The 25,034-nt window shown below is 40.0% G+C and overlaps 1 protein-coding gene and 1 pseudogene across 1 annotated transcript in view; both read right to left on the bottom strand.

Annotated features, from left to right (window-relative positions):
- Positions 1–25,034, bottom strand: part of TMEM123 (transmembrane protein 123) — a 53,639-nt gene that overhangs the window by 9,451 nt on the left and 19,154 nt on the right. The window lies entirely within an intron of this gene.
- LOC138924961 (large ribosomal subunit protein eL36-like) lies at positions 24,018–24,574 on the bottom strand (annotated as a pseudogene).

Here is a 25,034-nt window from a genome sequence, read left to right on the forward strand (position 1 = left end):
GTGTCCACTCGCACCAATGCCCATGGAAGAAAAGAGGAGAATGCGACTCCTCACCTTAAACCAAGCTGCAACGGCATTGAGGGAACCACGTGAAGAGCAGAACCAGTATCTCCTGGACTTGAAGGAACAGAGAGACTAGGACTTGACTCAAGCTGAAAGGTAAGTCTAAAGGTGAGATCCTGTGACTGAGCTGTCTACCTGTCAGCAGAGTTTAAAAGGCTGCACTGGGAGTAGACGCTGCTTCCCCTGACAGCAAAGGTGCTTGTCTTCCATGAACCAAATCAGGCCCCCAGGAGGAAAGCTGGCACGGGGTTGCCTTAAAAGACAGCCTCCCAAGAGTTCTGCAGAGAGGGATGAAGATGAGTAGCAGAGAGGTGGAACACCAAAGCTAGGGGCCAAGGGTGTACAGTGAGAGGGTCAGCTGGAGGAGAGGCCCCAGTGCATCAAGGGAGCCAAAGGGGGAGTCCCAGCAGGAGGATCTCCCAGGAATCCACCAAAGAGAACCACATCTGCCATCTGGAGGGCACCGATGCCAGATGGAAACATCCCAGCTGTCACCCAACTGTATTTTTCCCTTAGTCCCCTTTAGGCCTGACCCTATAAGGGTCAAAACTAGCAGAAGGGAGGGAGAGAAAGGCAGAGCAAGGAAGGAAGCCAACAATGTCAAATTTCCCACTGCAGGCATCCAAGCCCTTGAAGCAGGCCCAGGCAGGCAGAGGGGAGAAATTCCAACTTTGAATCACTGCGGAGTTTTATTAATTTGGTATTATTCTGGAAGGGAGACACACCCTACTAAATACAACTCATTCAATAAACTGGACACTCCACCACTAACACCTCAGCTAGTGTAGGTGGGAGGGTGGAGCTGCCAGAGGAATTGGGGCAGGCGACACCCAGCTGTCGATGCTTAGTGTCACGGGTTGAACTTTGTCCCCCCCCAAAAGTCACATGCTGAAGTCCTAACCCCCAGTACCTAAGGCTATGACTTTATTTAAAGACAGGATCTGTACAGAGTAATCAAGTTAAAATGAAGTCATTAGGAGGGACAGGCCTTATAAATGAGGAAATGGGGGTTAAGTAACTGGTGTCCTTATAAAATGGGGAAATTTGGAGACAGACGTACATACAGGAAGAACACCATGTGAAGACGAAGGCAGAGATCAGGATGTGCTTCCATGGGCCAAGGAACGCCCGAGACTGCCAGCAAACCACAAGAAACCAGGTGTGACGCATGGGACAGATTCTCCCTCACGGCCCTCAGGAGGAAGCGACCCTGCTGACAGTCTGCTCTTTGACTCCAGCCTCCAGAACTGAGACAGTAAATTCCTATTGTTTAAGCCACTCAGTTTGTTGTCTGTTGTTAGAGCCGCCCTAGCAGAGTAATACACTCAGGTTTATGGTTTTTTCGTTTCTAACAAAATGTGCATCTGGGCAGCTGTACAACTGGCACTTGCGAGTGGTTGTGCTGAGCTGGTTCCTTTCACAGATCTTTGAAACTAATCACTGAGACGAATTCAGTCAGTCAATACTTGTCAAACCACTCTCAAAACTTGTTTAGATAAAACTGGAGATCATCTATAGATTTCAGCGAGAACTAAGAGTTTCTTGACCATAACTCCTGGTTTCAACTAACATAGTTACAGGAAAATGAAGTGAGGGGCTGTACTAACGGCCTCCATGCACCGTCCTTCCCAGCAGCTTGCAGTGTTCAGGAGGAAAAGAAGAACGAGACAAAGAATGTACATACCAATATGCAGGATGTTTTGTCACTGCTGTAAAAATGCTCAAGATGGTCCAGCCAGCTCTCCATTGCTGTCCTGTGGTAAGAGAACTACCCCTCGAACACAATTTTCCTATGCTAGAACGAGAGCTCCATTTACTGAGCTCCTGTCTTTACCAAGTGCTGGCGAGGTAGGCACGGTGGATACAAGCTCAAGGTCCAGATCACCTCAGCCATTTAACTTGCTGGGTTACCTTAGACAAGTTACTTAACCTCTCTGAGACTCACTCTCCTTCGTCATCTATGAAAAGGGATATCACAGGCTTTGGGAGAATTACCTGAGAAAACTTGTGCTGAGCACTTAGCACAGTGCCACTATAGAACGCCTACTCTTTGTTTTAGCATTTGTTTTATTAAATATATCTCCCCTGAACAGGCTGAGGAGCAGGCACTGTCAGAGCTCCTATTTTCCAGATTATCATCACTGCCACCTGAATAACATCACATTGAAGAGGATGCTCTTTTTTTTTTTAAGATTTTATTTTTTGTTTTTCTCCCCAAAGCCCACCAGTACATAGTTGTATATTTTTACTTGTGGGTCCTTCTAGTTGTGGCATGTAGGACGCTGCCTCAGTGAGGCCTGATGAGCGGTACCATGTCCGCTCCCAAGATCCAAACCAGCCAATCCCTGGGCCACCAAAACGGAGCAGGCGAACTTAACCATTAGGCCACGGGGCTGGGCCTGAAGAGGATGCTCTTGCAGGTATTTTCAGTTCATCGATGTAAATATCCCAAAAGAAAAAAAGCGATGCCCCAGGACTTTTGCTATTAACCTCAGCTGGCCACCTTCCTATCACAGCAGGACCAAGGACATTATGAAGCAGCCTGCTTTCTCTAGTACCAAGGAAAGTACTCACCCTCTTCAAAGTCTGGGTTCGTTCCAACTATCTTTGTATAACTGCTCTGTTGAAATAACTTTCCTTACTCCTATAACCTTGAATCCAAAAATATCCAAGTGCCATTTTTTCCTTTAACCTAAATATTTCAAAGGGTGACAATTTGTTTTCACAAGGGCAAATACACACTTAAACCAGAATTGAAAATACACATCAATTTTTTAAAATCTCAGTTATTTTTAAATAGGATGCCAGTAGCTTTTCATTTCCTGTTATAGTTGTCAAAAATACTGAGCAATTTAAGGCATGGACCATATATTTCTGGTGCCACCGAGTTATTTTGAGGGGTCTGTGATTCTAAGAATAGTCTGTAGCTTGAGCAAATTAAAGAATAGCTAATCTTGTGTTTAACTCTGGGAATATTTTTAAACACTGAGAACCTCTTTCCTATAAAGAAACTAAACATCAGCGTAATCCCAGAAATATTCATTCTTTAGAAAGCAAAGAGGCCTTTCCTCATTGCACAAAGTCAACAGAGTCATGCCAAAATTTCTTCTGAATTCAAATTACCTAAGGACCAAAAGTCTACAGAATTGAAAAATCTAGATTACAGAAAGTCTATCTTAAAAGTTACCTTTTAAAAAATCTAGATTAAAAAAGAATATAAAACTGGGCTTTTTAAAAAAGTACCGTCATCAACAAAAACTGTCCATTTTCTGAAAATCAAATATATTTTAAAAGTTCCTAAATTTCTAAATTCAAAAATTAAAATTTCAAAAAGGAAAAATAGCTGTATATATGTATACACAGGAAAATAACAACTGGAGTGTTTTAAATAAGTTACAGCATAAGTGTAATAAATTTTATGTCCATGTTTTAGTTATACCATCTTTCGCTCAACCTAGATCTTTTATTAATATAAACAGGCAAGAAGTGAAAGACGCACTTTCAGTCGAAGTAATTATCTGCCATAAGGACAGCGAGAAGTTACAACTGTGCGACGCAGTCCAGGTTTGTTTAAGGAGATTCGGTCTGAAAGGTGCTCCTGTTCCTCCCCAGAGCGGCATGGAGAGCAGCTGAGCCGGAGCCCAGCGTCCGAAAAGCAGCATGGAGTTCCAAGGCAGTTGATGCCGAGACCAGGCCTGCGCTGGCTGGGGCTGTTAGACCAAGTCTAGGCTTGGTTATGCTTTTGCCCTAGGCCTCGCGCATTCTATTCCATTACCACAGACTCAATCCACAACTAGTAACCCGGGCTAATTACAAGAAAGGCATGAATCACAGTCATGAGGGCATCAGGCAAGACTGATAGTTTCCCTGTCCTGCTCAAAACCTTCCAAGCCTCTCACCTGGCACTCTCCAAGCAACGGAATTCACTCTACCCGCTCTTGTTCCCCAACACACTCCAGTCAGCCTGGCTTCATGCTGCCCAGGAACCAGCCATGCTCACTCCTCCCAGCACCTGTTTAGTACCTACTCTGCACCAAGAACTACGCTAACAGGCTCTGCAGACACAGAAAAGATGCAATCCTTACTTGCAAGGAGTTCGTGGTGTAGTAAGGAAGACGAGGAGACAACACCGTTACAATACGGTGACTCAGAGGCCAATTCCGTTTCGCCACCTCCTCGGGCATCTCCCCTTTTACCGAACACCTATTTTTCATTTTTCTAAGTTCTTAATTGTATTATTATTATTACTATTAAAAATTAAGATATCTTGTTTTATCTTTTCAGTGGAATTAGCTGGATTATTAATTGCAAGAACTACATGATGTATTTTCATTTTACTCTATGAAATTGCCAGGCACAGTTTTGGGAGAACTTGATCATTTCTAGCATGTGCTCCAAACTGTGCAGGGAATGAGACGGAAGACCCGAAAGCTGTCTGACTCTTCACCAAGACAGACAAGGCCCCCATCCCCACTGCTGCCCAGTCTTCGCCACTCCCTTCTGCCCAGCAGACCTGTCTCCTCCCCTTCCCCCCGGCCTGCAGTGCATTTCTGCTTCTGTTGCTTTGTTGTATTGCTTCCTCTGTCTGGAATGCTTCCCACCCATTCTCAGCCTGGTGAGATTCTATTAAATGTTAAGATACAGAAAAGGTGAAAGTATTAAAAGTGAAAGTACAGAAAAAGTTATACAATTACTAATCAGAAAAAAGGGATGAATGCTTTTGGTTCAAGATGGCGATATAGGAAGATCCTAAACTCACCTCTACCCACACACACACAGAATCTACAGCTACATTTGGCACAATTTCCTCTGAAAAAAAAAAACTCCCCAAAACTAGCTGAACGACTCCTACACATCAAGCAAATGAGGAAAAACCTACAGTGAAGAGGGTAGGAGAGGCTGAGACACAATCTCGCCATAAATTCCACCTCCGGTGCAGCAACCCACAATTGGGAAGCAACTCAAACCCTGGAGCTTCTCGCTGAGGAGCGAACTCCACATTGGGCACCCCGACTGTTAAGACCTCATCTAAGAGACAAGCCCCCCAGACATCTAGCTTTGAAAGCCAATGAGCTTGCATCCACGAGAGCCACAAGGCTATAGTGACTGAGAAATGGCTCTTAAAGGGCTTGCATGATTGGACAAACTCACCCCAAGGACCAGCACAGAGGCAGTCAACTGAGAGGCACCCAGTCTTTACGTGAAAGAGGCTCATTTACTAATCTTAAAGCACTGGCCTGAGTGGCAGGCATCTAATTTAACACACATCTGGGGTTCTACCGGGGTCCTCTCTGGGGACAGAAGCTGGAGGGCACCATCTTTGTGCTCTCCTGCCTCCCTCCAGCTCACTGCTATCTCCTGGAAAGGAGCTTGTACCCTCCTCTGGCACCCTGGTTTTTGTGGCTGCCACCAGAGGACACCGCTAGATCGCCTGGCTCTGTTGGCCAGCAGGGCATATGCTCACGGGTCCCACAGGACTATAACCAATGGAGAAAGAGCTCTTATCCAGCTACCACACCCAGGGCAGAGCAAGAGGCAACAGTCTGAGGAGCCCAGTTTTTCTGTGAAAGAGGCCTATTAGTTTATCTTCATAGCTGCGGCCTGAGGGGCAGGCTGTGTGTATTAAACACATCTAAGGGCCTCTTTTCCCGAGACTTCCGAGGGGAGGTGCTACTTTGTACTCTCTCTCTGCTGTGCTTCAGAGTGCCAGCATATCCCAGAGCGGACCTTTTACATTCATCTGGTGCCCTAATTTTCGTGCTGCTACCCAGGGGGTGCCTGCCCCTTGACTGCCTGGCTCTGATGGCCAGGGGATCTTGTATTCCTGAGTCCCATGGGACTGTAACAAATGGAGAGACAGTTTTGGTCAGCTGCCATCCCGCGGGAACTGCGCAGACAGCAGACTGGAGCACACCCCTAGACTTTCTGTAAAAGAGGCCTGTTTTTGCTTGTTCAGGAGCGTCAGCCTGAGGGGCAGGCTTCTGGTTTGACACACATCTAGAGGCTACGGAGATGCTTTCAGGGAATGCAGGCTGGAGCGGGGTGGGCCATCTTTGCATTCTCCCTCTGCCTCACTCCAGGTCACCGGTATCTCCTAGAAAGGAGCCCGTACAATTGTCTGGCACCCTGATTTTTGTGACTGCCACGCAGGGGTCATCTCTAGACTGCCTGCCTCTGGAGGCCAGCAGGACTCAGGCTTGTGGTCCCACAGGACTGTATATATTTGCATACTTTAAAAGCTGTTGCCTGAGGGGCGGACTTCCACTCAGCCTGAATCTAGGTGCTGAATGAGATCCTCCCCCACACTGACAAGTCTTGGCACACCTGCCACTACTGGGAACCATTAAAAATAAAACAGACTGCTTAACAGTCACAAAAGTTTGAGAGACAACCAAGCGCTAGAGCAGGGGTGAATGATAAGGTCCATCCCCTACACTTGGCAACTCCTTCGAGACTGGGAGAGGTGGCTGTTTTATCTAATGCATAGAAACCAACAGAGAGAGTCAACAAAGGAATATAGTCCAAACAAAAGAACAAGATAAACTCTCAGAAAACCTCCCTAATGAAACAGAAACAAGTAATTTATCTGATAAAGAGAACAAAATAATGGTCATAAAGATGCTCACCTGACACAGGAAAAGAATGGATAAACATAGTGAGAACTTCAAAAAAGAGATAGAAAATTTAAGAAAGTACTGACGAGATTGTCACATATTGACGTACGTGGGGTAACTATTTGAATTCAAAACTGGTTTGTTTTGAACTAACAAGACCGACTTATGGCCCACCACACATACACTGTACATCTGCTGAACATTAAACTGAAGAATGCATTCTCTTAAGATAAGAACGCAGACTTGCCCTCCTACACCCTATTGGTAACACCCAGATTAGTCCCTTTCCTGACATCAGGGTCATGTTGACCTGCTAATTTGCAACTGAATACCACTTTGAAATTTTGATGGAAATATATCCTTGGTGTGTTTAATGTATGTTCTCTGTTCTAAAAAGATATAAGACTGTACTGAAACCTCTGCTTCCCTAGAACACCTTCTCAGGCCTTCCTCGGTTATAATCCTCACTCTGGCTCATAATAAACTCACTCCAATTTTGATTTGTAGGTTGGTTATGGATTATTTGTGTTAACATTTCCAAACAGAAATCACAGAGCTGAAGAAGAACTGAACTGAAAAATACACAAGAGGGGTTCAACAGTGGACTAGACAAAGCAGAAGAAAGGATCAGAGAACTCAAAAACAGCACAGTGGAACTCGCCCAATGAGAGAAGCAAAAAGAAAAAAAAAAAGTGAAGATACCTTAAGGGTCTTATGGGACAACATTAGGCAGATCAACACTTGCATTACAGGGGTCCCAGACGGACAAGAGAAAAAGGGGCAGAAAATTTACTGGAAGAAATAACGGCTGAAAACTTCCCCAACCTGGAGAAGGACAGATGTCCAGATCCAAAAACCCTAATGAGTTCCAAATAAGATGAATGCAGAGAGACCCACACCAAGACACATTATAATTAAAATATCAAAAGTTAAAGACAGGAAAAAATCTTAAAAGCAAGAGAAAAACAACTTACTATGTACAAGGTGAGAAATAAAAATGGCAAGTAATAGGATATATTAGAGTATATGAGGAAGCCATTTGGTGTAAACCTAATTTGGCCTGACCTTGTCTTTCTAAAAGGACCTGACCGTGGCCGTTGAGCATGCACTGTATATCTGCTTTAGATATTCCCTATGACAAGAACAAAGGCCCTTGAGATAAAGGTGCAACTTCCCTCCCCCTCCCAACATTGGCATTTCCTTAAGGATTAAGCATCTTTCCTTAGGCTAGGAACTGATTGCTGGGCTCACCTGTGACCACCCAGCTTGAGACAATAGACTTGCCTCCTGTTACGCCCACCGAGATAGCAGACCCACTACCTGCTGTGTCCATCAAGCTCTGTGCCAACAGGGCAATCTTATGACTATTGTGGGAGGGACATTTCAATCATTTGTAAAACATCCTGTTTGGGGGTATATAACCAGTCTGTACACCTCACTTCTTTGGTGCCCTTTCTTCCTTCAGGAAGAAAGGCCCCAGGCCATGGTCCTCAGATTTTAGCTCAGAATAAACTCTCCCAAATTTTCATTCATAGATTGGTTATGGATTATTTTTGTCAACAAAGGGAACCCCCATAAAACTATCAGCAGATTTTTCAGCAGAAACTTTGCAGGCCAGAAGGGAGTGGGATGATATATTCAAAGAGCTGAAAGGAAAAAACTTCCAACCAAGAATACCCCTTCTGGACAAGTTGTCACTCAGAATTGAAGGAAAGATAAAATACTTTCCAGAAAAGTAAAAGCTAAAGGAGTTTATCACCACTAGACTGGCCTTACAAGAAATGCTAAAGAGACTTCTTTAAGCTGAAATGAAAAGGTGCTGATTAGTAACAGGAAAACATATGAACTAATAATCTCACTAGTAAAGGTAAAATTCAGAATAATCTAACCTTGTAAAATTGGTGGATTAATCACTCCTAGAGCTTAAAGATAAAAGTAGTAAAATAACTGAAACTACAATAATTAGTTGAGGAACACACAGGATGAAAAGATGTAAACGTGACATCAAAAACATAAAATGTGAGAGTGGGGGAGAGTAAAAACACAGAGCTTTAGAATACATTCAAACTTAAATTGTTATCAACTTAAAATAGACTTATAAATATAAGGTTTTATATGTAAGCCTCATGGTAAACACAAAGCAAAAACCTGTAGTAGATACACAAAAGGTAAAGGAATCTAAGCATACCACTAAAGAAGGTCATCAAACCACAAAGAGAGTAAGAGGAGAAAGGAACAGAGGAACTACAAAACAGCCAGAAAACAACAAAATGGCAAAAAATCCATACCTATCAATAATTGGCATATTATTTGGTACCAATAATTAAATGTAAATAGATTAAATTCTCCAATCAAAAGACACAGAGTGGCTGAATGGATAAGAAAAACAAGACCAATCTATATGATGCCTACAAGAGATTCACTTCAGATATAAGGACACACGACACACTGAAAGTAAAGGGATGGAAAAAGGTATTCCATACAAATGGAAACCAAAAGAAAGCTAGGGTAGCTATATTTATATCAGACAAAATAGATGTTAAAATAAAGACTGTGATAAGAGACAAAGAACGGCATTACATAATGATAAAGGGGTCCAATCCAACAAGAGGATATAACATTTGTAAAATTTATGCAACCAACATAAGAGCAGCTAAATATACAAAGCAAATATTAACAGACCTAAAGGGAGAAATAGACAGCAATACAGTAATAGTAAGAGACTTTAATACCCCACTTACATGAATAGATAGATCATCAGGACAGAAAATCAATAAGGAAACATAGGTCTTAAATGATATGTTAGATCAGATGAACTTAACAGATATATACAGAACATTTATTCCAAAAGCAACAGAATACACATTCTTCTGAGGTGCACATGGAACATTCTCCAGAATAGACATATGTTAGGCCTCGAAACAAGTGTTACAAATTTATGAAGCTTGAAATCATATCAAGCATCTTTTCCAAACACAATGGTATGAAACCAGTAATCAATTATAAGAAGAAAACTGGAAAATTCACAAATATGTGGAGATTAAATAACACTCTACTGAACAACCAATGGGTCAATGAAGAAATAAAAAAATACCTTGAGACAAATCAAAACGGAAATACAATATATCAAAACTTATGGATTGCAGGCAAAAGCAGTCCCAAGAGGGAAATTCATAGTGATAATTGCCTATGTCAAGAAATGGAAAAATCTCAAATAAACAATCTAAGTTTACACCTCAAGAAACTAGAAAAAGAAGAACAAATGAAGCCCAAAGTTAGCAGGAGGAAGAAAATAACAAAGATCAGAGCAGAAATAAACGAATTAGAGACTAAAAAACAGAAAAGATCAATGAAACGAAGAGCTGGTTCTTGGAAAAGATACACAAAATTGACAAACCTTTAGCTAGACTCACCAAGAAAAAAGGCCTTAAATAAATAAAATCAGAAATGAAAGAGGAGGGACCAGCCCCATGGCATAGTGGTTAAGTTCACATGTTCTGTTTTGGGAGCTGGGGGTTCACCAGTTTGGGACAAGACAAGGATGCACACTTTCACCACTTTTATTCAGCACAGTATTGGAAGTCACAGCCAGAGTAATTAGGCAAGAAAAAGAAATAAAATGCATACAAATTGGGGAGGAAGTAGTAAGTCTACTTGCAGATGACATATTATATATAGAAAACTCTAAAGATTCCACCAGAAACCTGTTAGAACTAATAAATTCAGTAAAGTTGCAGGATACAAAATCAACATACAGGCATACCTTGGCGCTATTGTGGGTTAGGTTCCAGACCACCACAAGAAAGCGAGTATCATATTAAGCAAGTCACATGAATTTTTTGGTTTCCCAGTGCATACAGAGTTATGTTTACACTATATTGTAGTCTACTGAGTGTGTAATAGCATTATGTCTAAACAATGTACATACCATAATTAAAAAATACTTCATTACTAAAAAATGCTAACCATCATCTGAGCCTTCAGCAAATCATAAATTTTTTGCTGATGGAAAGTCTTGTTAAAAAACACAATATCTGCAAAGTGCAATAAAGTGAAGCACAATAAAACAAGTAAGTATGCCTGTACAAAAATCTGCTGTGTTTCTACACATTAATAATGAACTATCAGAAAAAGAAATTAAGAAAACAATCCCCTTTACAAGTGAACCAAAAAGAATAAAATACCTAGGAATAAATTTAACCAAGGAAGTGAAAGACCTGTATACTGAAAACTATAAGATGCTGATGAAAGAAATTAAAGACACAAGTAAATGTGAAGATATTCATGTTCATGGACTGGGAGAATTAATATCGTTAAAATGTCCATCTACCCAAAGCAATGTACAGATTTAATGCAATCCCTATCAAAATTCCAACAGAATTTTTCACAAAAATTAGAACAATCCTAAAATTTGTAAGGAACCACAAAAGACCCCAAATAGCCAAAGCAATTTTGAGAAAGAAAAACAAAGTTGAAGGCATCATGTTTCCTGAATTTAAACTATACTATAAAGTTACAGTAATCCAAACAGTATGGTACTGGCATAAAAACAGACACACAGATCCATGGAATAGAAGAGAGTGCCCAGAATAAACCACATATATATGGTCAATTAATTTATGACAAAGGAGCCAAGAATATACAATGGGGAAAGGACAGTCTCTTGAATAAATGGTGTTGGGAAAACTGGACAGCCACATGCAAAAAGATGAAACTGGGCTACTGTCTTATAGCATACACAAAAATTAACTTGAAATGGATTAAAAACTTGAGTGTGGTTAACATAAAACCTGAAACTATAAAACTCCTAGAAGGAAACGTAGATAGTAAGCTCCTTGACATCCACCTTGGCTATGCTTTTTTGGATCTAACATCAAAAGGAAGGGCAATAAAAACAAACAAACAAAAAAACAAGTGGAACTATATCAAACTAAAAAGCTTCTGCACAACAAAGAAAATCATTAGCAAAATGAAAAAGCAACATACTGAATGGGAGAAAATATTTGCAAATCATATATCTATTGAGGGGTTAATATCCAAATTATATAAAGAAGTCATGCAACTCAATAGCAAAAAAAACCCAACAGTCGAATTAAAAAATGGGCAGAGGATCTAAATAGACATTTTTCCAAAGAAGACACACAGATGGCCAACAAGTACATGAAAAGATGCTCGACATGACTAATCATCAGGAAAATGCAAATCAAAACCACAATGAGTATCACCCCACACCTGTCAGAATGGCTATTATCAGAAAGATGAGACATGACTAGTGTTGGCAAGGATGTAAACGGAATTCCTACTAGTGGTGGGGTTGCAAATTGGTGCAGCTACTATGGAAACAGTATGGAGGCTCCTCAAAAAATTATAAATAGAACTACCATATGATCCAGCAATTCTCCTTCTGGGTATTTATTCAAAGAGAATGAAAACACTAACTCGAAAAGATGTATGCACCCTCATGTTCACTGCAGCATTATTTACAATAGTCAAGATAAAGAAACAACCTAGTGTCCATTGATGATTGAGTGGATAAAGAAGTTGTGGTATACATACACAATAGAATATTATTCAGCCATAAAAATGAAAGAAATCCTGCCATTTGCAACAACATGGATGGACCCTGAGGGCATTATGTTAAGTGAAATAAAACAGACAGAGAAAGACAAATACTGTATGATCTCACTTATATGTGGAATTTAAAAAGACAAACACACAAACTGAGCTCACAGACACAGAGACTAGACTAGTGGTTGCTAGAAGCAGGGGGTGGCTGAAATGGGGATGGAAGGGGAGGAATGAAATCGATGAAGGGGATCAAAATGTACCAACTTCCAGTTACAAAATAATAAGTCATGAGGATGTAATGGATAGCATGGTGACTATAGTTAATAATACTGTATTGTATATTTGAATGTTGCTAAGAGTAATCTTCAAAGTTCTCATCACAAGAAAAAAAATTTGTAACTGTGTGGTGACAGATGTTAACTAGACTTGTGGTGATCATTTCACAATATATACAAATATTGAATCACTATGTGGTGTACCTGAAACTAATACGTCAATTACACCTCAATAAAAAAAGGAAATACCTTTGTATATTTTAAAGTTAAGTTTTATGCAGCATGTTTATGTAATAAATTAAAACAAAAAATTAAAACATACTCCTCTCCCAACCAATTTTGCCACTTAAAAACATGCTTAAGATTATAATCCAGTAGTTTTTTTCTGAGGCTTCTTATATGTTCAAGTCCAGAAAAGCTACAAATGAGGGCAGAAATCAGTTGTAATAATTTAAAGGAATAATTAATAAGTACCTGCCATGAATAAACAAAACAAAACAAAAAGATAAGACAACAATAATACGAGCCAGATTACACTTGTAAATAAAGTTTTACTGGAACACAGCCACTCATTGGTTTACACATTGTCTATGGCTGCTGTCGTGAAATGACAGCATTGAGCAGAGCTGCTACAGAGACCATATGGCCCCCAAAGCCAAAAATACTTACTATCTGGCCCTTCACAGAAAAAGTTTGCTGGCTCTTGATAAAAGTTGTTGGTTTGTTAAAATGTGTTAATTATTTGTAAAGGTTCCTGTGAGAATCAAACACATAAAAATTACACACTACCAGATTCTTCTCCAACAGAAGAATTTGTGGTTTCACATCATGAAGTATTATTACAATAATTGTAGCCTAGAAAACACTCACCTTGGCCATAAACTTTCTTCTTGGGAAAGTACTCACAGCACATGGAGCTCAGAGCTATACAACTCCCTGATAGTCCCTCCAAGATAAACTAGTTGCAAAATGTACTTGCAGGCCTCTAGGTGGGGAGACTTACTGTATGGCAGTGGTTCTCAGCCCCAGCTGCACTTTAGAGTCACCCGGGCCAGGTGCCACCTGGACATTCTTATCTAATTGCTCCGGGGTGGAGCCGAGGTGATTCTAACATGCAGCTAGCGTTGAGAACATTGCTGTATAGGATTATTATAGTAAGCCAATTTATAAATCAGGAAGCATCTACCAGAAGTGATTACTTTGGTTTTAAAAACATTTATTTGCTGCTGTTCATTCTGGCAGAATCAGTTATATACTATGACCATTCTAGGATAATGATGACAAAATGATGCCATCTACCTAAAAGAGAGTGCTCAGGTATTTATTCTAACAGGAAGCATGCATCCAATTCCTCCCAAAGGGTACAAAATTTTGAAGAAACAATTTCAACAGAAAGGGAGAAGAGTGAGGATGGAGCAAGAGACATACGCCTACTACACTCAATTGCAAATTACTGTCTGAAGCATCAAGAGATCTCATCCAACCCTGGCCCTTGCATTAGTACTAAGTAAGACACAGGGGTTTTTTTTGAGCACCTCCAGCAATTTAGCCCATAATGTCATTCCTAACCAGAGGCAAAGGCTAAATAAAAAAGGTCATACAATCTGTAAACCTTCTGTATTGTTCCTGGTAGAGTTTTCCCATAAAGTGGTACAGGCGACAAGAGTAGTCAAGAGAGGAGTAATGGTGCTTAATGTCTATGTACTCTTGGAGTAAAACATTCATTTGAAAGGCCTTGTAAGAAATGCGCATATATTTTAGATGGAATCTATATAGTAAAACTAAATATAATTTAGGGAGGGTAAAGGGGTTGCCCTTTTAAAAAATGGGATACACAGTGATCCAAAACCAACCACTTCCGTAGAAATGATAAAGGTAAATAAGTTAGAAAGGATCAGCGTCTCCGTTTGGAGTGGCCGTGGAGTTGCGACATCTTCCCTGGGAGATCTAGTTAGCTCAAGCTTAACAAACAGGAGTTCAATATGACGGAGAGTTTTTAGATCCAGAGCCTTGTCTAAGAACAACGTGGGATCCAGAGCATATTAGTTTTCTATTGCTGTGTAACAAATTACCACTAACTTAGAAGCTTAAAACACCACTGCTTCTTAGCTCCCAGTTGTGGAGGTCAGAAATATGGACTCTCTCTGCTCTGTGCTCCCAAGATTGCCTGCATTCACCTGGCTCCCTCCATCTCCAAAGCCAGCAAGAGCATGGCCTTCTTACGCTTCAAATCTCTCTGATCCCCTCTTCTGCAACCACCCAGAGAAACCTCTTTGCTTTTGAAAGGCTCATATGATTATGTTAGGCCCACCTGATTATCTTAAGCTCAACTGATTAATGACCTTAGTCGGTTTTTACAATCAGTTTTACATCTGCAAAATCCCTTTTGCCAGGTAAGATAACATAACCACAGGAATGATGTCTCCTCATATTCACAAGGGAGGGAATTCTACAAAGGGTGAGGGTCACTGAGGTGGGGTCGGGTAGGGGTCATCTTAGAATTCTGCCTACCACAGAGTTTTGGGTGAAGTTGATCTTGCTTTGTAAATCTGAGAAGACTAAATTCCCAGCCATCAAATGGAAGAGAGCATGAGCAACCTCTCACTAAATTCAAAGGCTGAAGTCAAGAAAACAGAATTGGCCACCACCCATAGGCAAGCTAAAGTTCTCCTATTCGGATTTATTGAACATACTCTTTCTTTTTTTTGGAGGTTATGAAAATTTTCCAGTAGGTTTCCAACTTAATAAGAGGCATGTTTCCTCACGTCCTGAATACTTACTTATTAGCTAGCTAGAGCTAATTCTGAAACCAGGGTTAATCATGTCCCTTGTGTACCTGGACGCAGAATTAATCCAATGGTGCGAGGCAAGAGTATCCTTCTCAAGGCCCCAGGGGGGAAGTTTTACATGGTCTTCTAGCAACAAATCACCAAGAGAATTAGAGAGTCCCCTCATCCACCATCTTTTAACTTCAACTCCCCAGGGCAATGGTGTGCCCACTCTGTGAGACAATAGTCTCTTTTTAAGCATTCTTTTTTTTTTTTTCCTGCTTTATCTTCCCAAACCCGCCCCATTCCCCCGCCACTCCCCCCTACATAGTTGTATATCTTAGTTGCAGGTCCTTCTAGTTGTGGGATATGGGACGCTGCCTCAACGTGGCCTGATGAGCAGCACCATGTCCGTGCCCAGGATCCGAACCCTGGGCCGCCGCAGCGAAGCACACGAACTTAACCACTCAGCCACGGAGCCAGCCCCTAAGCATTCTTTTAACTACTTTTCTCATGCAGTATATTCCATACCAGCATCACCCTCCCTTGAAGATGTAAACATTAGAGTGGGCCCCATGGTGCTCTACTAGAAGAACAATGAGATAACTGATTTAGAAAAAGATTTATTAATCTAAAAAGAGAATTCAATTTATGTATTTACAAAAAGAAATTATTGGTATAGATTAGAAGCATTAGGTATAAAGAGTAGGGGGTAGTTTTGCCGGCATTTCTACCTTGGAGGGAGCATTATCAATTCTATCCATCAGCTTTTCACCATTTTCTACCATGCTTGGAATGGCTTTTCTGGATTAGGCAGAAAATGAACTGTTTCTCCCATGAGTCTATGAATCATGTCATCTGCAAACAGTGAGAATTTTAATTCTTCCTTTCCAATTTAGATACCTTTTACTTCTTTTTCTTGCCTAATTGCTCTGGCCAAAACCTCAAGTACTATGCTGAATAGGAGTGGCAAGAGTGGGCACCCTTGTCTTGTTCCTGTTCTCAGAGGGATGGCTTTCCACTTTTCACTGTTAAGTATGATGTTGGCTGTGGGTTTGTCATATATGGCCTTTACTATGTTGAAGTACTTTCCTTCTACACTCATTTTATGGAGAGTTTTTATCATAAACGGATGTTAGGTCTTGTCAAATGCTTTCTGTGTGTCTACTGAGATGATCATGTGGTTTTTATTCCTCATTTTGTTAGGTGGTGTATCACATCGATTGATTTGTGGAAGTTGAACCATCCCTGCATCCCTGGTATAAATCCCACTTGATCATGGTGTATGATCCTTTTAATGTATTGCTGTATTCAAATTGCCAATATTTCGTTGAGGATTTTGACAGCTATGTTCATCAGCAATATGGGCCTGTAATTCTCCTTCTTTTTGTTGTCCTTGCCTGGTTTTGGGATCAGGGTGATGTCGGCTCATAGAATGAGTTAGGAAGTGTTCCATCTTCTTCAACTTTTTGAAATAGTTTGAGAAAGATAGGTATTAACTCTTTTTTGAATGTTTGGTAGAATTCTCCAGAGAAGCCATCTGGTCCTGGCTTTTGTTTTTTGGAAGGTTTTTGATTACTGTTTCAATCTCTTTGCCTGTGATTGGTCTATACAGATTCTCTATTCTTGATTCAGTTTTGGGAGGTTGTATGAGTCTAAGAATTTATCCGTTTCTTCTAGGTTATCCAATTTGTTGGCATATAGTTTCTCATAGTAAAGAATGGCTTTTATATAGAAACATGCACATACATATTATATGTGCACTACATATAAATATGCACTAAGACACTGTCTTGGAAACCATGATGTACATTCTCTGTTAGTCCCTCCAGATTCCCTCTCTACCCTCATATTCTCTGCTCTCTGCCCTGAGAGGGGACCTTTATGAGTTGTACTGATGGGCTCCCTTGCCCCACTAGGCTTCTGGTTTGGTTTGGCCAAAGGGAAAGCATCATTTGTTAAGGCTTTATATTCCTTCCTATTCTTACTAGCCTAACTAATTTGATGGAAAGGACAGTGTCTTTTGCTGTTTGGGGACAGATCTGACCTGGAATGAGCTCACAAAGCTGAGCCCAGTCCTGTGTGCTCTATAGCTATCTGCCTGCCTCACGCATATTTACTTAACAAATGCTTAAACACTACTCATTCTGAGCCAGACACTTTTCTAAATATTTTATAAATATTGACAATTTTCATAACTACCCTAAGAGGCAGATGCTACGGTCATCGCCATTTTACAGATGAAACTGAGACACAGAAAGGTTGAGTAACTTGAGCACAAACTAGTTAAGAGAAGGAGCCAGGATTTGAACTTAGGCAGTTTGGCTCAAGAGTCTCTCTTCTTCATCACTACGTTAGGCTACCAGTCATGAAAAGCAGTACCAACAAATCAAAAAGCTTTTGGCTGGGATGGGTGAGTGATTCTGTCATTGCCCCACTATCAACCTTCAACATGTTGCTGCTAAGAATAAGCTAGTAAATAGATTTTAGGCAGAAAAAAACACAACAGAAACATTCTCAGAATTACTCTAAGTATCTAATAAACCTCAGCTGGGTACGTACCAAAAACTTTTGATGTTCCATGTTCTAGAAATCTACATACAAGAAATACTACCAGTCTGTCTCCATAGTGAAATCCACATGAAACAATAACACTTATCATACCCTGAAATATCATTTCATTCTGCCAGGAGGGCTAAGTGTGTGAGAAAACATGTCTGAGACATTTTGAAATAACATTATTAGAGCTATATTTACAAGCTCAAAAGGCTGTGCAGGTGGTGCTGTCACTCAGTTGCAGAAGATTTATGGTCTAAACATGGAGAATAAGCATGTGTAATGTGCAGCTGCCACATAAGAATTTGGTCATTAACGAGCTCAAAGCACCACAACAAAGAGAGATTCAGTCAGCAAAAAAACCGTCTGCTCAAATGTCAGCAAAAACAAATCCCTAGAGATGACAACTGTACAGTTCAGTATCCACCGGTAAATATTTTAATTCCCTGTGTAAAGGCATTAGAAAATTGAATATTTAATACTGAACACTTTTCCTTGCAAGACAAAAGAAAAACGTGAACTTTGCAATTACTAAAAAATACGTACTTGCTTAAATACTAGAAATGATTCTAGAATCAAGATCCTAGTAATCTGTGGGAGTAGCAAGAAAATATTGAAACTCTGCTGTGTGCCAGTCACTATACTGGGTGATTTTCATATTTTTAATTTTTTAAAAATCTCATGTGATCTGTATAGCACTGAGAAGTGGGTTGGCTCCCAGCAATTTACAGATGAGAAAACTGTGATTCAGAAAGTTAAGTAAATACCTCAAATTGCTGTCATATATGGTAGTGAGCAGACCTAAGACAGGTCACTGGCCTCCTCTGAGCCTGGTGATCTTTTCACTGCTCTGGCTCATTGTTTGCTGATGAAAATCCACCTGTATCCCAGAGCCTACTATATTTACTTTAGCTATTAATTTTACCACTATCTTCACCGCACTAACACCATCAATAAACAAATGTATATTTTTCACACCAAAAGTCGAAGCTAAAATAAGAGCTTCTCAGATTTTTCAAAATTTAAATTTAAAAATCAAGAGCCTCTCATTTTTGTTAGGCAATACTGAAGACATATAAAAAGGTAAAAGAGTAATACAAACATCTATGTTCTTACCATTCTGATTAAGAAATAAAACTTTGCCAATTGAGAAATCCCCAAAAGGTGTCTCCTCAATTGCAGTCCCGTCAGAGTAGCCACTATCCTGAATTTATCAAAGATTTCTTTATATTTCTACTTCACATTATTTCTAAGCAAAAAAAGACTTTTTTCATAGGCTTAAATTTTATATAACTAGCATCATGTTATAGGTATTTTTCTGGTCTTGCTTTTTGTACTCAACATTATGTTAATGAATTTCATTCATGTTGCCCTCTATACCTCTAGTTCGTTCACTTCATAATATCTAAATTTTTTTTATTCTGAGAGATTATGTTTTAAAATGCTTTCTGTTTCTGTGAGTCCTATTATATGCAATGACTAACTCCAATATCTTTCTGAATAATCTACCAGAACACAGCTGAAAGGCAAAACACGTTTGCACACATTCAGGCTCTTTAGTTAAAAGATCTCTCACTCAGAACCCATCAATTACTGACCCAACAATCCCACTTCTAGGAATCTAGCTAAATCCTAGCTCAAGCTGGTAAAGGAGTGCATGTGTGTTCACTGCAGTACTGTCTAGAAGAGTAAAAATATCCACAAATACAGACATGGCTAAGGAAATTACAGTACATTCATACCATGAACCATAACACAAACATGGAAATGAATGAGAGCGAGCTGTATATTCTGTGGTAGTTTTAAAGTATGTCCACAAATTCTTCGCTATCTCCCTTCAAAAGACGAAGACTACTTTCACTTCCCTTGTATATAGACGTAACTTAGAGACTTGCTTCTAATAAAGAGTATGGAAGAAGTGATGCTATGTGACTTCAGCGGCTAGGTCATAAAAGGATAGCTTCTACCTGGCTCTTTGTAGGATCTAGTGATCTCTAGGATTGCTCACTCTCAGGGAAGCCTGCCACCATGTTGTGAATACTCAACTAGCCCTACAAGGAGAGGAACTCAGGCCTCCTGCCAACAGCCAGCCTGTGAGTTAATTCACCTTAGAAGTGAATCCTTTAGCTTCACTCAAACCTTCATGAATGCAACCTCAAACCTGACCCTAGCTAAGCCACTACCAAACTCCTGAACCACAGGAATCATGAGATAATAAATATAGTCCTAAACCCCTAACTTTGGGGCTTCTGTTATGGAGCAATAACCAATAATCTACTAACAAAGATCAATATTTCACAGTTTAGTCAAAAAAGCAAGTTGCAGAACATTAATGTATATGTCTTTTTTGTATATTCACACCAGTAAACATCGATTATTTCTAGGGAGTTACGGGGAAGGGAGAGGGAGGGCGGGACCAGAGTCTTTCTTTTTTTATTTCATATGCTTTTGCATTTCTTGAAAGATTAAGTGCATGCATTATTAACTTCTACAATTTTTTAAAGCCTATAAAGATCTAAAAAAATAAATATGAAAAAATCTTAAACCATTTGAGATAAATCAAATCTCTCACCCCTTGTAAAAGAACAAAATTGCTTTAATTTTAGACACATTGCTAACAAGTTCTATTATGCAGTTTCCTGGTTGACTGCTGATTACAATCAGCAAATTGAGGGAGGAGTGGGCTATTAGAGGGAGGGATAAGACCAACAAAGACATGACAGTTGAGACTGTTAGAAAAAAGGACACAGAAGCTAAAATAAGCCATCTGAAGCCACTCAAGTGTAGGAACAAAGAACCCTATGTATCGAGAAGCCTCTGAGGATGTAACTGTCTCACAAGACTATGATTACAAAAACAATATTTATAAAGCAGTGAATAGCTGACAAAGTATTCCCTATACAGAATTTTATTTTATCCCACAATAAACCTCGAGGCATACAGTAGTACTTTTATTGCCATTTTACAAATTTGGAAACAAACCCAGGGAGTGAATGGAACCAGGGCACAAAGACCCTGAATCCATTCTCAGAGTTCAAACTTGATTATATAGATGGTATTATTTATCTGATCCTGAAAAAGGAGAGAGTCAATTTGTAGAAGTGGGTCCTCAAGTCACTATAGCTAGAATGAGCATACCTGCCAGACCACCCCACTCTGCACTGACCACACGCACACAGCAACCTTTTCAGAAACAGTCTTGGTCAAAGACAAAAATATGTTCTTATCAGGGGTTTCTGGGAAATGCTGGAAGAGGCAGAAAACCTGTTTGTTGAAAATGCACAAGTGGGAAAAAAGAAAATTCTAATTTGTATCAATTTCTATTCTCAAGATAACAGCATGTGTCTAGTTATCTGTCAATCAATCAGCTGAGATTCTGAAGACCAGCCAGGTATACTGGGAAGAAACACAGGCTTTTGCATCAACCACTCCTGTGCTTCAAATGGTTGCACAGTCACTTTCTAATTGTACAACTTTTCCTCATCTCTAAAACAGGGAAACTAATACTTAACTCATATAGTTATTTTGTGGAATTCAATAACAGGGGTGAAATACCTGTACAACGCTTGGCAAGAGCCTTATGTTCAACAAGTGGATACCATTGTTACTATCATCACCACCACCAGCATCATTTTACAATAGGGTACCGTCCAAATAAAGGCGGCCTGGACCTTCCGCCCAGCACAGATCCTCTTCCTTCCCCTATTCCTTTCTTCACATCCTGTCCTCCAATGAAATGACTGTTTTTCCTCACTCCATCTCTGAATGTCACATCCACTCAGACCTAATTCAAGCGCTGTTTCCTTCAACATTCACCTAACTGACCCTGTTGGAGGAAAGCATCCTAAGAATTTGTTTGGAAAACGAGGATTTTTGAGACATGCACTAACATTCTTCCTCTAGACTGTGTTTCCAAACTTTTTGATCTACAGATCCCAGACTTGAGCTGCAACATCCAACTGGATTTCCAGCCTCCAGCTAGCCCAGCTCACTCAGACTGGCCAGCCTCCACATTCCAAATTGACGTGAGCCTACTCCTTAAATAGCCCATTGCTACTGTTTCTTCGGGCTAATAGGGATTTTGTACAATTCAGCAGTTTTTGCATACTGACAAAAAGACTCCCTAATTCGAAGTCTCAAGTCCAGAGGAGATTCTGTCAGCAACCAAAGACCTCAGTTCAGTCCTGAACAGGTTTTTCCTCCAATTACAACCCAAAGTTTTACATGTCTTACTGTCCCTATAGCATTTACTTGTGCCACTAAATGCAAATGTGTATAGACAGACTTCTACCACCTCTAGATTCCCTAATTGTTTAATATATTCTACAGTCTCTAATATAGCACATTCTTAAAGCCATGCATTTATCTTTACATTTCAAAACTCTGGTCATATGGCCAAAACATATACTTATGCTATCTAATGGTGAAACTTAATGTCAGTACACTAAAATGTGAAAACTACATACATCCCTGCCCCCCTCCCCCACAAAAGAGATTTTCCTAACTGAAAGTAACCTCTCCCTCTTTGGAGCGCTCACTTATGTTTTCTGCACTTTCATTACTATACCTAGTGTATTCACCTTTTATTATAGCTATTCTTGTTATTGCCTTTTCGATGAAACGTAAGCATCCTAAGGGTAGTATCTATGTCCAGTTATCCAGTTAAGTCTCCGTAGCTCCCACAGTACCTGGAACATTGCCCAACACGTATTAGGTTCAAAGTGAACATTTGCTGAGTGCATATAACAAAGGAACATCAAAGGCTTATGTGGAATTATCACTAAACTTCAACAGGAAGTCAGCTGGATTTCTGTAGCTGAAGTCTAAGTAACTATAATAACCGATGAGAACTCTGACTTCTCCACTCTTGACCACTGTATCTGGATCACTGCTAACAGTCACGAGTTAACACACACTTAGCTCCTACTACGTGCCAGGTACCGACCTAAGTGCTTTACATGTATTGACTCATTTAATCTTCACAGCAAACCTATAGAGTAGAACTAGAAGGAAAGTGAGGCATAGAGATTTTAAGGACATATCATAATTCCTTTTCCTCTAACCATATAAGAAAAAGGAATGCTAAAAAAAACTCATATCAGTCAAAATAGGAGACAACAATTTTAAAAAGCTGTAATGACCAAAGAGAATTTATTAGGCACCGCAACACTCTTTACAGTTTACCTCAATCTTCACGAAACTCTCGTGGGTTTGGAATCAGTTGTATGTTTTCTTTTCCATTTTCCTATTCATATTTTAACGGAATTAGTGTTTATGCCTTTTTCTCCAAGGTAAGAGAAGTTTCTACTACCTATCATCTATAATCAATTCCCAGTGATCCACTAAAAGTGTTTTCAGTAACTGTAACTGAAACTCTAGTGTTTTCACCTCTAACTAAATAGTGTAAACATAAGCAAAACTGTCTCCCCATCTATAGGCACTGGACTTCCCGAGGAACTCACTTTACCTTAAGTCAACAACTTTACAGCTAACTAATAGACTGACAAAGCATGTACAATAAGATATTTTAAAAACAAAACAAAACAGTGCTCTAACTAAAACCCTTGTGAGTGGAAAATTATCTAAGATCAGCTTATTTACCATAATTTGTCCCTATTTAAAGAGGTTGCTATGTAAGATTTAGCTATCTCAAGGAAGTAATAAAAAATATCTTTGACTTCATAAAAATGGAAAAACCCTGAAAGTTTACAAGCAAATAAGGTATGCAAGGATTTTGGCATGCCTTTAGTTGTTGTTTAACAGTAAAAGCACATTGATTTACTAGAATATGAAGATAACAGTGGAATGAGCATGTGGCTTACTGTTTAAAAACGGTTTTATTCCCCACTTATTTATCAAAATCCACAACTGGCTAACACATTCACAATTAGAAAACTTCCATTTGATTTGGTGACATCTTGACTATAGTAGAATATCAAATAACTAACTAATGTATATGTCCAGGCACAAAACTCTTTCTTAACTGAACAGCCAGTTGTGGATAAAGTTTTGTTTGGGCATATACATCAATTATTTGATGTTCTATTGTACTAGGGATGTCACCAAATAGAAGCTTTCTAATTGTGAATGCATCGCTATCTACTGTGCTCTGGAGTTAAGTGGCAGAGTTTTTTGGCATTTTTCTTTGCGGGTTCTCTTTCACAACTTTTAGCCTGTTGTTGGAACACACTACATGTATCTTATTCATCCTCCATATCTAGTTAGCTTGCTGACAAGCACTTTTCATTTCCTAAACAATATATGCCTTTTCTTTCTGTAAAAGTTTTATATGCACAGAGGAGGAAGGGGGTTCAGTCCTTTCCTCTTGGCAACCAGGATAATGTTTAGCTCCTCCCTCTTCCTCTTGGCACAGATGTGTGTCCCCACCCTGTTCGTGATGAACTTGAGGGACCACTTGTCCTTGGGGACCTTGACAGCTCCATGGCACACTGCTCACATAGGGCGAAGCCATACACCTCTGGGATTAGTCCCACATGAACTTGGTGTGCTTGGTGAGGCGCCCACGGAGGCGGCTGTGCCTCAGCTTGCACATGTTCCTGGTCACCTCCTGGCCCTTGCTGAGACCCACCACCATGGGGTAGTGCAGAGCCATGGCTGCTGCAGTAGAAGGCCAATATATGCCTTTAAATGTTAAATGGCACCACACTATCCCAATACACTTAAATTAATTCTTGTTCCTTGTGCTTTCTGTTGACTATGTTCAGTTTTACAAAAGAAGCTCAAGGTCCCTCCTGATGTAGTACATGCCCAAGAACTACGAGGAACAAGGGGAGAGGGTAGAAGTGGTAGAGAAGGGACAGAGAGGGTATAAATCCTAAGGAAATAGACTTTAAATATAAACATTCTGCCAGTTCATTCACAAAGACAAAGAATATTATCTCTACGTTGAGATGTAGAAAAGAACACGCATACACCTTATGAGAATTATCATGATAATTTTCTGGCAAGATACTCTTCCAGGATAAGAACCTGCTGGGGAAAAAAATGAGATGCACATAAGAAAAGTGATTCTGGGGCCAGCCGGGGGTGTAGTGGTTAAGTTTGCATGCTCCACTTTGGTGGTCTGGGGTTTGCAGGTTTGGATCCCGGGCGTGGGCCTACACACTGCTCATCAAGCCATGCTGTGGTGGCTTCTCACATACAAAATAGAGGAAGACTGACACAGGTGT

The sequence above is a fragment of the Equus caballus genome, chromosome 7 (assembly GCF_041296265.1).
Source record: "Equus caballus isolate H_3958 breed thoroughbred chromosome 7, TB-T2T, whole genome shotgun sequence".
Classification (NCBI taxonomy): Eukaryota; Metazoa; Chordata; class Mammalia; order Perissodactyla; family Equidae; genus Equus; species Equus caballus.